Source organism: Mus musculus, chromosome 3, assembly GCF_000001635.26.
Source record: "Mus musculus strain C57BL/6J chromosome 3, GRCm38.p6 C57BL/6J".
Taxonomy (NCBI): domain Eukaryota; kingdom Metazoa; phylum Chordata; class Mammalia; order Rodentia; family Muridae; genus Mus; species Mus musculus.
In genome coordinates this window covers 150,418,428-150,432,864 of record NC_000069.6, presented here as the reverse complement: position 1 = coordinate 150,432,864, position 14,437 = coordinate 150,418,428, and positions in this window count along the sequence as shown.

Here is a 14,437-nt window from a genome sequence, read left to right as displayed (position 1 = left end):
GTGGTTGGAGATGCTAATAAAGAAATTCTAAAAGTTATACAGAGATCAGAGTAACATCTTAAATGTTGAACCTATGGCCACTTCTCCTTAAATGTCTGGCGCATTTGTGTAAGGGAAGGGGGCCTGGGCCTCCTTGTCTTTGTTTCTTCCTTGCATACAAATAGATTACTGAAGTTCCCTGTCTGAAATTCTTGACATGCAAGCACATATCTGAGAAGATGACCTTCCCAAGGCCATTGTCTTTTCCTCAAAATTCTCTGCTGCTCTGGCCATAAGGTTTAAGAAACCTCTCAAGATTCTGACGACCAACCACAGTGGCCCAGCTGTCTGCGAACTCATCCCACACACCCTCCTTTGTGTTATTTTCCACTATTCATCATGACACTCCGAAGGCCTTTTCATAACGCTAGGCGTTCACACAGGAGACATAGGGGACTGTCCCTCGCTTGCCCTTTTTTGATGTGGTTGGCTAGCTTGTCCTGGAGGAAGTTATCTTCCCTGGGGATAACTGCTTGATAAGAGCCTGCTGTGTCTTGTCTCAGAGGAGAGAACAAATCGCTGTAGTCTTAAATTGACTGGATGAGGGCTTAAATGCTGAAGTGCCCAGCACCTAAGACACTGCACCCTCGACCTTCAAGCTGCCAGGCCAGCGAATGACTGCTGAACAGCTCTGGGTGTCACTAAGAGAGTCATTGGGGATGAGAATTTCTGGAGACTCATGGAGTAGCACTCAATACTGAGAACTACACATTTTGGTTACAATGCTTTTAAGAACTGATTGAGGTACTATAATTCTGTTAACTGCACTGCAGAAACGTCAGCGCAGTGATGTTTACTGTGCTGATTTGGGCTGTGCACGGGTGCACATATGTTTGCTGCTGCTTCCTATGGATCTAGAGCACCATACTGGCAGGTGTCATCTCCTCTATCATCCCAAGAACGGCTAACATTTATCTAGCATTTACAGTGTCACATCCTGTCCTAAGAACCTCCTGTGCATTTCCTTCTGGGGTTGTCTCTGCAGCTCTGCGTTATTTCATTTATGCAACAGTGTTGAATGTTCGCACTATTCTCATATTTCTCTAGGTGAAGAAAATTATACCTAGATAGATTAAGATCTAGCCCAAGGGCAATGTAGCTTATAATTGACAGAGAATAATTTGAAACCATCACCTCTTCGTAGTATGGATTCCTTCTGGAATTATTGCAAAACTACCACCGTCTGCGCGCCAGAAAGAGAACAAATTCAGTTAACATGGGAAGTACCTTTTCAGAAACAGAATCTAAGGGTCACAGGAACAGTTATGGTCTCTACCTCAGGAGCACCTGCAGCTGTTATTCTTAGAACACTCAATGATGTGCAGACGCTCAATAAACAGCCACCAAATATAGCACTGGCACTCATTAAAGGACAAGATGCACTCACTGGCAGCCTTGGGTTTCAATCTGTTCAAAGGTGACGTGTTTTAAAACAAAGCATGTGTTCCAGATATGGGCATCATGAAGTTCTTAAGGAGGAGCACAGAAGAAGGTGGCCTGAGTTATGAAGAATTAAAGGAGAATTAGAGATTATTATGAGATGCTTCTGAGCATTAGGAATAATAATAACCTTACCCAGCAGACAAGGTTGTTGCTGTGATTAAATGAAATACTTCATATCAAAGACGTAAGGGATGCATGAAAAGCACATGATAAACTGTGCTCATCAGCTGTTTTAATGACTTTAAGTTTATAGAAAAACATCTTGAAGGAGGCCATTGAAAATCACTTAGATCGACTAACAGTCAACAAAAGCCTGGCTACAAAGTGCGTTTGTTACTTTTTCTGTGCAGTAATGGAATACATGATAAAAGCAAGGGAAGGAAGGGTTTGTTTTCGCTAATACCTGCGAATTTCTGTGTGACACTGTGAAGGTAAGAGAGCCTGTATCATGGTGTCATGGTGTGGGGTATGGTGCTCTCACTGTGTGCTGTCAGCATAGGGGAAACAGAGGGGGAGATGAAATCGAGGATCCTTCCTGCTTTTTAAAAACCAGTATAAAAAACCAGCTGAAGGGATGGCGGCACTGAATTCCAGGTAGATTCTCACTCCTCAGGTAATCTCTGGAGAACCTCTCATAGATCAACTCAGAGAAATTTCTCTTAGGTGATTCTAAATCCAGTCAAAGTCCACCGAGAATGGATTACTTCCATGGGCGAAGTGGTTTCCTCTCGTACCATGACAACACGCTGCTTTTCACAGTTTCTTTAAATTACAATTTTTTTGTTTTGTTTTGCTGTCATTTCAATAATTTCCCATGTGCTAGCATACTGTGTAGTGACCTTAGTTGTGACAGTTTCCATCCATGAATCTAGACCACCACAGACAGTATACAGTTTTTTGCCTTATTTTTCAATCATTTGGAGTGCTGTCATTTATTTGTGAGTTCTCTTCCCTTTAAGGAAATACATACCCAGTTTTTGTTGCTGTTTCTCATCAGACATACTTGTGGGGTCCTTTTATTCCTTGTAGTTCACAAATCATGAATCAGTTTATAAATTTTCCTGCTAAAAAGGAGCATGTGAAGTGAGAGGCTGCCTTCCACTGGAGTCTGCTTTCTGAATGGTATGAAATCAGTACCACTCAGGGCTAGACATTAAATTCAATGTAATCTATGGTGGATCACATTGTGATGATGGGGCAGACCACTCACGGGACAGACACCAATATCACTATAATCTACAATGGATCACATGCTGAGGGCTGGACAGAAAGGCACCTGCCAGTGTCCCAGAACACAGCCCCCCTGAGCTGCTTATGATCCCGAGTTCTGTCCTGTTCTTGTTGGTTTTATTATTACGCCTTGCCAGAATAACTTCAAACTACAATTCTTTCACTCTATTAGCTTCAGCATCACATGTATCTGTTTAATAGCTACTGGTTCAGTAAATATATATATATATATATATATATATATATATATATATATATTGCCCTAAGAGATTTGGAAATGAGAACCAATGTAAGACCAATGCCTATTTAGAGTCACATTTTTTGATGGATATCTACTCATTAATAAAGATATATGGCCATGTCAATCAAGTGAGTTCCATGTATTTTTGAGCCAGGATGCAGTTCAAGCATTCCCTCTTAGAGAAGTCTGAGTGTCAATGGTGTCCCGAGTTGGCAGAAGAGCTGCTTCTTTTTTAGAAGTTCTTGCATATTGGACGTCCATGCTTTATAACACAGTTCTAGAGTTCGTGGAAAACATTTTTGAAAGTCGCTAAAATGATAGAGTCACTGTCACCAAGGACAGGAACTTACATTGTAAAAGCTTTGGGAAAACTCAAGTGGGTTAAGAAACAAAATTGATTTCAGTAGCCCACAGCATTCTCCTGTTTACATTAAGCCTCATGCTGAATTAGGCACAGCCGAATTAAGATCTTCACTGTGTGAAGGACAATCTTTTCTTTGCTCATATTCATTCCTCTACTATAGTATGGTGTGATCGCTTCTAATGAATATTTTGCCACTTTTAAAAGAATGAGGTAAATTGCATGAGTTGACATGTGGACTAAAGCACATAAACAGATATAGATATACATGCATAAGTACAGTCATGCATACATGCATACATATAGGCATACATACATGCATACATACAGGCATATACAGAACTGACTCACTCCAATTACAGGGACTAGTATACAAGAAAAGTACTGGGGAATAAGAAGATAATTCTGACTCATTAAATCTATGTTATATTTTAAGTTTCTATGAAAAATTTTACTTCAGAAATACTAAATATAATCTTACAAATCAAGAATATTAAAATACCTTATTTTCTAGTGATTTTCCAAAAGTACGTACCAATGTAGGTTATTTAATAACAATGAAAATTATGTCAGCAGAACATTTAGCTCACAGGATTTGAATATGCATAAATCACAATTACTTTGAGAAATAAAAAAGGAAAGTTCATAGTATAGAAACATTTTCTACTTTGAAACAAAGAACAAGTGCTCAGAAGAATTAGCATAAACAAAGTGACTGAACCAAAGCACAGGCAAGCCAGGAGAGGCAGCCTGCTGGAATGCACTGGAACACCCTAGACCACTGAGCAGAGCAGTAAGCAAGGTCCGAGGAAAGATCAAGTACTAAGAGAAGGTGTCAGAGGGGCCTTCCCAAGGCTGCAATGAGAAAGCCTGCTTAAAACACCCAAAGAATCATGTTCTCTAGAAAGAAAGCCCTTCAGGAGGAATCTGGTCATGCTCTTGGTCTTTTGGGGAAGTTCGTTGCAGAAGCTAAGTGGAAGCTGATCTTAGGCGAGAGGGCAGAGACAGACAGAGTGGCTAAAGGACTTGAACACATTTCTACAGAGAAAAGATGAGGAGGGCCTCTCCTGGAAAATGGCAGGACGATGGACACATTCCCCAAGTGTGGTGGACACTGACATCCAGTGACACAGGATGTCAGCCCGGGGGGAGGGGTGTGGTAATGCATCTCTGTCTGGTAATGTGACCTCACTGAGCAGCTAAGTGCTTTCTTATTATCTCTTGCTTTTCAGTGTTGGATTCCCTTGTTGGTCCTACCTTTGCAGTTTGAATATCATTTTTATCCTGATTGAGAAAACAGAAGCAAAATAGTAGCTCAGTCCTTCCAATGTCATCTGCTAATGTTACACCATCTGGCCCAGCAAGAAGACTATCTCCTGCGACATCTCTCTTTGAAATTATATTTAAATTGTCCTTAGTGCTTTCGAAATGACTCGTCTCGTCCTGTGGTTTCGCCATCATGATGCTCCTGTTACAGGTTCCTGCTACTCTTTCACTTTGCCCTTGGTGTCATGTCTTTCCTCTTCCACAGTCCAGAGGAATTGTCTATGTGCCATCAGATCCTTCACTGGTAAAATACATACCCCTCTATTGAAAATTGCGAAGAGTTGGTACGAATTATGGATATAGTGCAAGCCATTATCTTCAATATTCAAATTGTTATTCCCTTTTCAATTTAACATTTTTGCATCTCTAGTTTTGTACTTTATTGATTTATTTTTTTAATTTTATTTCTCTGAGTTTTATCCTTGGTCATTTCTTCTTCCTCCTTATATAAACAGATGGTAGTCCAATGCCATGCATGTAGGCTTTAGTGTGGACACTTATCCCTTCAACAGCATTAAAATATGTTCCTTGGTTTAGACTACTACTGATAGTCCGTGTGTGCGTGTGTGCCCGCGCGTGCACATGTGTGTGTGTGTGTGTGTGTGTGTGTTTCTTCTGACTAAAAGAAAATGAAAGCTATTAAAATTAGCATACAATGACTGTCCTGACGGGCATCACAGATGAGAAGGCTTTTTGGATTAGCAGGAATAACACAACTAACACTTAGAATTAAGATTAAAAGAGAAGAGAAAACCTGCTTTTCTACTGTGCAACTTGTTTGTTTATTCTGATGTTTCCTAAGACGTATAATTTTTCTCACATATTATAAGATACTGATATTTTATCTAGCAAAACACAAACTGTAATAGTAAGGAAAATGAAATATAGTAAAAATTGAGTAAATGTAAATAAGTTGGATTTGCTTCTTTGTTTTTTAAAGAAATCTCAATAAAAACATTTTTTAAAGTTCCTAAGTTTTCTCCATAAATTATTTATGAAATTTTCTTCTACCTAGTGCTATGAAACCAAGGTTTTTAGCCTTTTCAGATTATTGTATCTTCAACTCAGATTATTTTAATTTTTAAAATGTTCATTTAATTTAACTTAATGTTTAACACATTATACTATTTCCACTTACTGGTATATAATTATAAGTGGCCTCTACAATGAACTGGTTTTGCATTTTATTTTTATTCACAAAGCTAGACATCAACATAAATTAGTTTTGGATAGACACTCTGGGGAAAAAAAACCAAACATATTAAAGGGGGTGTTTTCAAGAATGCATCCTTGAATTTGAGATTTAAAGTTATATTGAATACAAACTCTGCTGACAGTACTGGTAATTTTTATAATATCATACTTCCCTTAAATAAAATAAAATATAAACTTGGCTATGTTCTGATGGACTATTTCTGCTTTCTAAATGTTCCTCATTGGCACACATTATCTCTATTTTACATCAACTAAAATTAAGGAGATTTATGAATGGCATCATTGAGAGGTGAGCAGTGCAGGAGGAACGGCTGGAGCATGGACTTTTGTGCTATGGGAAGAATATCACTGAAGCTCACGGACTATTGTGCCATGGGTGGAATATCACAAGTGTCTGATGTAGTGTTGCTGGCGGTGAACACTCACTTCCTGAGCTTCAGCAGCCTCAGGACTTCTCATTCGGACTTTATGGAAAGAATAGGATGGGACTCACTCAGGACTTCATGTCTGCACTGCCTGCAGGAATCATGCACAACATCTTCAATCAGACCATATCCCTCTGTGTTTAAAATAAAAGCACATTCCAAATGTTACATAGCCTGCTAGAAAAGGAATAACAAAATGCTTCCAGGGACTGAAGGAAAGCACGGGCAGAGTCTGGATCTTTGATGAGCTCCAGATCATGGATGTAAGTGAAGGTGGAAGACGGGTTCATGGTGTTATGTGCACCCAAAAGCTTATGTGCTTGTCCAGCAGGGCAAGTAATAATGACCATGATACCTTCACATTTTTCATTTCTTTGACTTGTCTATTTTGAGCAGTCTACAAAAAATTGTCTTACAGCTCAGTCACTTAGTATCACTCATTGTTATTATCTTTTTTATTTAACTTAAATGCTCTTCTTTTTACCTAAAGGGAAGAGTAGACTTGAGAGATCCATGCTGAAGTTGCCCCCTCTTATCACACATGGTCTGACCTCTACACTGACCCACAAAGTTGCCAATTATAAAGGACTCTAGACTGACTTAACATCAGTGAAATAGAACACACCCTAACAGTCATTAGGCTGTATAAAAAAATTAACAATATATTATCTTATATTCCTTTGACTTTTAAAATGGTCAGCCATGCTCCTGTACCATTAATGCTCGTTATAGAATTAAATGGAGCTCTGTGTTTGTAACTGATTGACAAGATCAATAATTTTAAGTTCAAATAGGAACAGCAGCCTTTTTTCCCCCCTTTAATCAGGGCTTCTTTGTTTTATACATATGCCTACAGCTAGATCCTGTTTTCTATCTGTAGACACTGATTCCTGCTGTGCATTGTTGAGAAAATGAGAAGAGAAAATGGGGAATCAATTTGAAGGAAAAAAGCGTTAGTTGACAAAGCTTTACAGTAGATCAATGGAATCTTGCTAGTTAAGATATCTTCAGTAGCTGAAATTAAATTTTTTAATCACTAAATACTTCCACATTTTGTCTTTTTCATTGCAGTAGATGGAGAAATAAAACCTTCATACGCTAGCAAGATTTATTTTATGACATTTGAGTACTTTTTGTCATATTACATATAGCCAAATAAAATAACAATTCATATGTAATAGAAGTCTAAACATACCCCAAATGCTTATTAGACATCCATAACCTTAAAAATTAGCTTCTTTTGTGACTTGAAAAAAAAGTTGAAGTATAGCATCAATGTAAGCATAATTATGCTATTTCTTTAGTGCATAGCGACTAAGAAATATACTTAAACTTGTTAATTTATCACTTATTTGTTTACACGGGTTCTTCCCAAACATGGAATATGTACTTCTGACTTCAATAATATACAGTTGTTTATTAGGCCATTCCATAGGTCTGATATTTATTGAATTATGTTTCACTAATTTCAACACAAGAAATTCTTGTTTATTAAAACATAAACAAGCATAATGAACATCCTTCACAAAACTCCTAGAAGTGTTGTAACCGATAAGCCAGGAAATTAAGTTATTTAGAAACTAATTTAAAGCCTATATCTAGTTTACATAATAAACATTATCATCCATAACACTCAGTATACTTTCCCCTAAGAATTCTATAGGTTGAGATCTTTGTTGTGGCAATAGGATTATTGCTGCCATGTCGGTAACATTTTCATATTAAATGATAACTCTTGTGCTTGGAGGCCACTGGTTTCAGTACACATCGATTAAAAGTCAGGCAGAATGCATCTGTGAAATATTCTGATTTTTAAGCCAAGCGATACTTCAAATTGAACTGTCTGAACACATTCAAGTACGTATAAGTTCCAAACTGAAGTACACACAATACATGAATTTTCACTTAGTAATCCATTATTAAAATGCAGTTTCTGAGCCTGAACAAGCAAAAAGCATATACATATTCACCAAACCTTCTTACATATATTTCCCTTAAATGAGCAAACACCCAACACTACTTTGACAACACTGACTGCACAACAACACATGAACACAATCACCATTGTGGTATTTTTTTTTCTTAGAATATACTACACTTAATTTCTACTTATTTAAAGCATGCTGCTATGCTGTAGGATGGAACTTGGTCACCACGAAGAACTTAAGCAGTGTATTTATCAGACGCAATTGATCTTTGTGAATTTTTTCTCCCTGAAGAGAATGACAGGAAGAGTCAGAGTTTCTCAGATGGCTAAGACACATATTTATTTAGAAATTCATTAGCAACTATCATTTAATACTTTAAAAATCTAGAAAGAACAAGTGGCTTGAAGAGGTGAATGAGAAAAGCAGAGGCTTTCAATTTTTGTTTTTTACTGTTTTAAATAAAAACTAAGTGCTACAAATTTTAAAGATGTATCATGAATGCAGATGTAATAAATAAAAGGATTAAAAACGAGCACAGGACTTCCGGATATGTGTTCATTCAGAGATGATGCACCTAACCCTCAAGAGACTGGAGGCCCAGGGAGTTTAGAGGTCAGGTGGGGTAGGGGTTGGGTCCATCCACGTAGAGACAAGGTGGGGTGAGGAGGAGGTGTGGGATATAGAGCAGTCAGAGTGTGGATGGGGAGGGGCAGGGAATGGAATATGGAGCATAAAAATAAATTAAAATTAAATTAAAACAATATTTCATTTTGAATATTTCAAAAATAAGTTCTCAACCAAATTTATCTTCTAAAACTGGAAAGAACCCAAATGTCCTTCAACAGAGGAATGGATACAAAAAATTTGGTATATTTACACAACGGAGTACTACTCAGCTATTAAAAACAATGAATTTATGAAATTCTTGGGCAAATGGATGTATCTGGAGGATATTATCCTGAGTGAGGTAACCCAATCACAAAAGAAGTCACTCGATATGCACTCACTGATAAGTGGATATTAGCCCAGAAGCTTAGAATACCCAAGATACAATCTGCAAAATACAAGAATATCAAGAAGAAGGAATACCAAAGTGTGGATACTTCATTCCTCCTTAGAATAGGGAACAAAATACCCATGGAAAGAGTTACAGAGACAAAGTTTGGAGCTAAAACAAACTATTTTTAAGTAATAATTTACAATATTTTAACACAGGAACATTTCAGTCTGTGGCCTTCAGTCTCTCAGGTTGTGTGAATTTACTTACAGATGATTAATTCCCAGTCTGCAATATGATGGACACACAGTCACATGGCAGCTTCCGGTGTTTTTGTACATAAACGAATTTGTGAGGTGAAATGAAACAAACCATATCTCACAGAAGAATGAATTCTAAGGCAAGAAAAAAAAGAGAAAGAGAGAGAGAGAGAGAGAGAGAGAGAGAGAGAGAGAGAGAGAAAGAGAAAGAGAAAGAGAAAGAGAAAGAGAAAGAGAAAGAGAAAGAGAAAGAGAAAGAGAAAGAGAAAGAGAAAGAGAAAAGAAAGAAAGAAAGGAAAGAAAGAAAGAAAGAAAGAAAGAAAGAAAGAAAGAAAGAAAGAAAGAAAGAAAGAAAGAAAGGAAAACCATGGTCCTTCAGGCAACACCAACTCAACTCTTACTTCCAGTAACTACGTCATTTGGACACATAGCATGTTTGGGGTACACAGCAGAACCAATGGGAACCTTCTGCTTTCTTCTCTTGAGTACACCCTCATCAGGTGTCAAGAAGCAAGAGATTCAGAAAATTTTTTCCAGGTCAAAACATACTAAGTTATATGCCCATCATTAAAAATTCCTAAGCAAAATATTAAAACAGAATACACAGTAAAACCATGTACTCCACATGTTGGGAATATAAACAATCGTTTAGATTTGCACAACTGCACCACTGCAAAAATACTACAGTGTGTGCCCATGGAAGGCTACCTCTTCACTGATTATTTTGAAGAAGTTTTATCCTTTGCTTGTTTGTGAACTTCAGAACTTTAGGACCTACTGATCCAACTTGTGAGTTCTGGGTCTTGAACCTTCACCCTTCTGAGAATTAAGGTCTCTGGCATTAGATGGAGAAATATTCCCTTGGATTTCTATGTTCTAGGTCTTTTAGATTGAAAGGTAACCAGGATACCATTATCTGAGGTTCTCTGGATTTTAGATGATCTGTTTAGAATATCTCAGTATCATTGACTGTGTGATCTGGTTCTCCTTATAAATCCTCATTCACCAGTCTCATAATCTATGAATTCTGTCTCTACGGAGAGCCTCATTTAATGCACAGTGGTAGGGAAAAACAACAACAACAAACCTAGATGCTAAATCAATGTAAAGAAGAGACAGGGTGGAGACTAATCAATGGCACATAAAAACAAAACAAAACAAAACAAAACAAAAAACACAGAATTTTTTACTGTTAAGAATTGTGTGAGGGTGAGGATACTATGTTCTTTCAAATCTCATGGGTCGTCTGTTAAAAACTTGTATGGTCCCCAATGGGCTTTGGGGAAGTTAACACATCCTGAGGGCTCTGATCTGATCAACAAATTAAATGATCTAATCTCTTGGTTGATTCATAATATGACAGAATTATTAGGAGGGAGTGGGAAGAAATGTGGCCTACCTGGCAAGAAGGTCACATGTACCCCAGAAAGGCATGGCTATGCCCTAGCATTTTGTTCATTCACTCCCTCTGACCCTTGCCTACCCTGAGGGACGACACTCTACTGCAAGATTTCTTCAGTACAGAGCTTAACACAGTCCCATAACCTTAGGAGGAACCTCTGTACATGTGAGCCAAACTGAAGCTTCCCTTCCAACTTTCCCATGTATTTTCCCATCCTGACAAAAATCTTACAAATAGTTATAGTTGTTTCAAGAACAGCTTAAAATGTTCCTCTGTGTCTCTTTTTCTTAGTTTTAGGTTCTACTTTCTTCAGAGCTCAAATCCTTGCTTCTCTGACATGTGCTAAAACTGTAATGGTTGTTTTCTTTTCCCTGTCAGCTTCCTCAAATACAACACCTTCTAAGGTAGTTCTCTTCTTCAAAGAGATCCCCAACTAACAAAATTCAATTTAATACTCCTGGCCTTTAATTTTTCTGTAAATTGATACCCAAACAAAATTTCTGACTTTATGTGATAGTTATTATTGATTGCAAATTGTCAGGCTATGGAATCATGTAGAGGAAACTACATCTGGACATGTTTCTGAAAAAAGATATCTAGGTGAGATAAACTAAAGTCTTTGGCCCTGGTCTGAGTTTGGATAGTACCTTTCACAGGCCACACTACATTACTAAATACAATGGGGAAGAGAGCCAAGCAATACTTCTCTCTCTCTGCTTCCTGACTGTGGATGTGGTGTGAGCTGTTGCCTCAGGATCCTGTCACCATGATCACCTCACTATTGTGGGCTGTACCTTCAAACCTTGAACCAAGATGAACTTCTCTCTCTCTTTTTTTTTTCTTTTTTAAAAACAACAATTCTCTAGTTGGGCTTAAGACCTGATCAACAAGACAGAAACCATCACTAATACTGGAAACCTAGCCAACTCCCCAGGGCTAGTAATGTCCTGGATCTTAGAAGAGAACTTACAGCCATCACTTTCCTAAACCAGTACAATACTAATTACATTATAAATATTTGTTCCTATACCCACAGGTTAAGTGTAATCCAAACATCTCAAGGAAACATCTCTTCCTAACAGATGGAGACTTACATAGACTCTACCCTTTTGGAAGGTGATTTTGTGCTGTGTTCTGTTGTCTCAGTGAGAACAGAAGCTAATGTTCTTACTCCAGCTCTAGGTTCTGTGATTTGAGTCCTAGTCCAATTGAATACTCATCTGCTGCCCATTTTCACAATTTCTTTTTTTTAATTTACTTTTTTATTAGGTATTTTCCTCGTTTATATTTTCAATGCTATCCCAAAAGTCCCCCATACCCACCCCCCCCCAATCCCTTACCCACCCACTCCCCCTTTTTGGCCCTGGCGTGCCCCTGTACTGGGGCATATAAAGTTTGCAAGTCCAATGGGCCTCTCTTTGCAGTGATGGCTGACTAGGCCATCTTTTGATACATATGCAGCTAGAGACAAGAGCTCCCGGGGTACTGGTTAGTTCATAATGTTGTTCCACCTATAGGGTTGCAGATCCCTTTAGCTCCTTGGGTGCTTTCTCTAGCTCCTCCATTGGGAGCCCTGTGACCCATCCAATAGCTGACTGTGAGCATCCACTTCTGTGTTTGCTAGGCCCCGGCGTATCCTCACAATTCCTATGGTGAGACCCTAACAGCACAGAAGAGATTTCTCAAGGCCAAAGGTGACCCTTTTGCCCTAGGCTTGATTTAGTACTTTTTCTCTTTTCATGGTCACACTCCTAGAGCACTCAAATATCCTTCACAAGCGTAGCATCATGCTTTGTCATCATCTTATGACACATATTTTAATATGTAGTATTACAATAGTGTTCATACATATGGCTCCCAATGGAGTTTTATGTATTCTCAGAAAAATATCGTTTATTCTTATATAAAAATCTCTATTTGCCTCATATTTAATATCGCCTATGAAATGCTTGGAATATATTTTTACACCATAGTGACTTTTAAATAAATATTGTAAGGGATTTTAGAAAGGAAAATCTGAGCAAAACAATTGTCAGGGAATTCATCAGTGGGCTCACCTAGGAGCCAATTTCCATGCAATTAAAAGAAAGCAAAACAACAAATACAATTCTTACCCATTTGCTTTAGAAACTAAGTCCCCCCTGCATTCCCTCTATGACAAGTCACAGGAAACAAGACTAATCTATGGTGACAAACATCCCCAAAACCCTGTCGCTCAATGCATAATGGTTAATTTCTTTTTTATAACAAGTCCTCAGTATGTTGAATGCCTCTTCGCCACTGTTACTCAGTAACCTGCTTCCGGGCTCAGTACCCACAGAGAAGGAATGCATGGGAAAGACACACAGAGCCTTTCCATACCATTCTGTTCACTCTAATTCACCAGAACTTACTGGCCAAATAAATAAGTGGTTGTACTCAAAGAGTAACAAATTGGCTTATACTCTTCCATGGCCAAGAAAGATGAAAACTAGATATTATAACCAGTCTCAAGAAAGACAGCAGTTCCCAGTAGGCTGGCTTTACCACAGCAATACACGATTTTAACTTGTAGACACCTCTTGGAAAAGACTTTCTTTTTGTCTTCCTGAATATCAATTTGGTGAAGACAGAATATAAACTTGGCTGGAAAAATCGTGTCTTCACCAGTTATTCCAAATACAATGGCTCCATAAGAATACACCTCAGGACCACTTAGCATTTTTGTGATCCTACAAAGTTCTGTATGTTAGGAAATAAATTGTCACACAATGGAAATGGTCTTTCACTATCTGAGTATATCGGTGTCACAGTTTGGAAGATTCAACTGGTAAGGTGAAGGACTGTCTCCTAAATATCTCCAGGGTCTCTCAGCAGGTAGCAGTTTCTTGGAGAAGAGCAGCCGCAGGTGACAGAACAATAGAGCCATCTAAGTCGGAAGGTTCCACCTTGGTGGTCTCATTCTCAGTGGCAGCAAGGTCAAAGCCAGCCTACTCAAGGCTGGGGGAGGCTACACCTTAAGGCTAGATGCTGTTTACCTTATGGATAAAATATCTTTTAAACTTCATTCAGACTAAAAAGAATTATTTGGATTAATAAATTAATGTGTCAAATTAGTTGTGACTTGTCAAAGAAAACCAGGATAATAAATACCCAGAAAAGAATTATAAATAAACTCTAAGACTTAAGCAACCAAAGTTAAGTAGCAATACAATTATTTATTACTAACTCTGTTGGTTGCTTTTTTCATCCTGACACCAACGTAGACATACCTAAGAGGAGGAACGGTCAGCCAGAAAATACTTCCATAAAGTTTCCTGTAAACAAGTCTTTGAGGCATATACTTTATAAGTGATTATGCCGAAGGGCTGATCCCACTGTGGAAAGTGCAATCTCAGAGCTGGTGTTTGTGAGTATATAGCTCTCTCTTGTGAGACAATGCGGGGGCCTAGCAAACACAGAAGTGGATGCTCACAGTCAGCTATTGGATGGATCACAGGGCACCCAATGGAGGAGCTAGAGAAAGTACCCAAGGAGCTAAAGGGATCTGCAACCCTATAGGTGGAACAACATTATGAACTAACCAGTGCC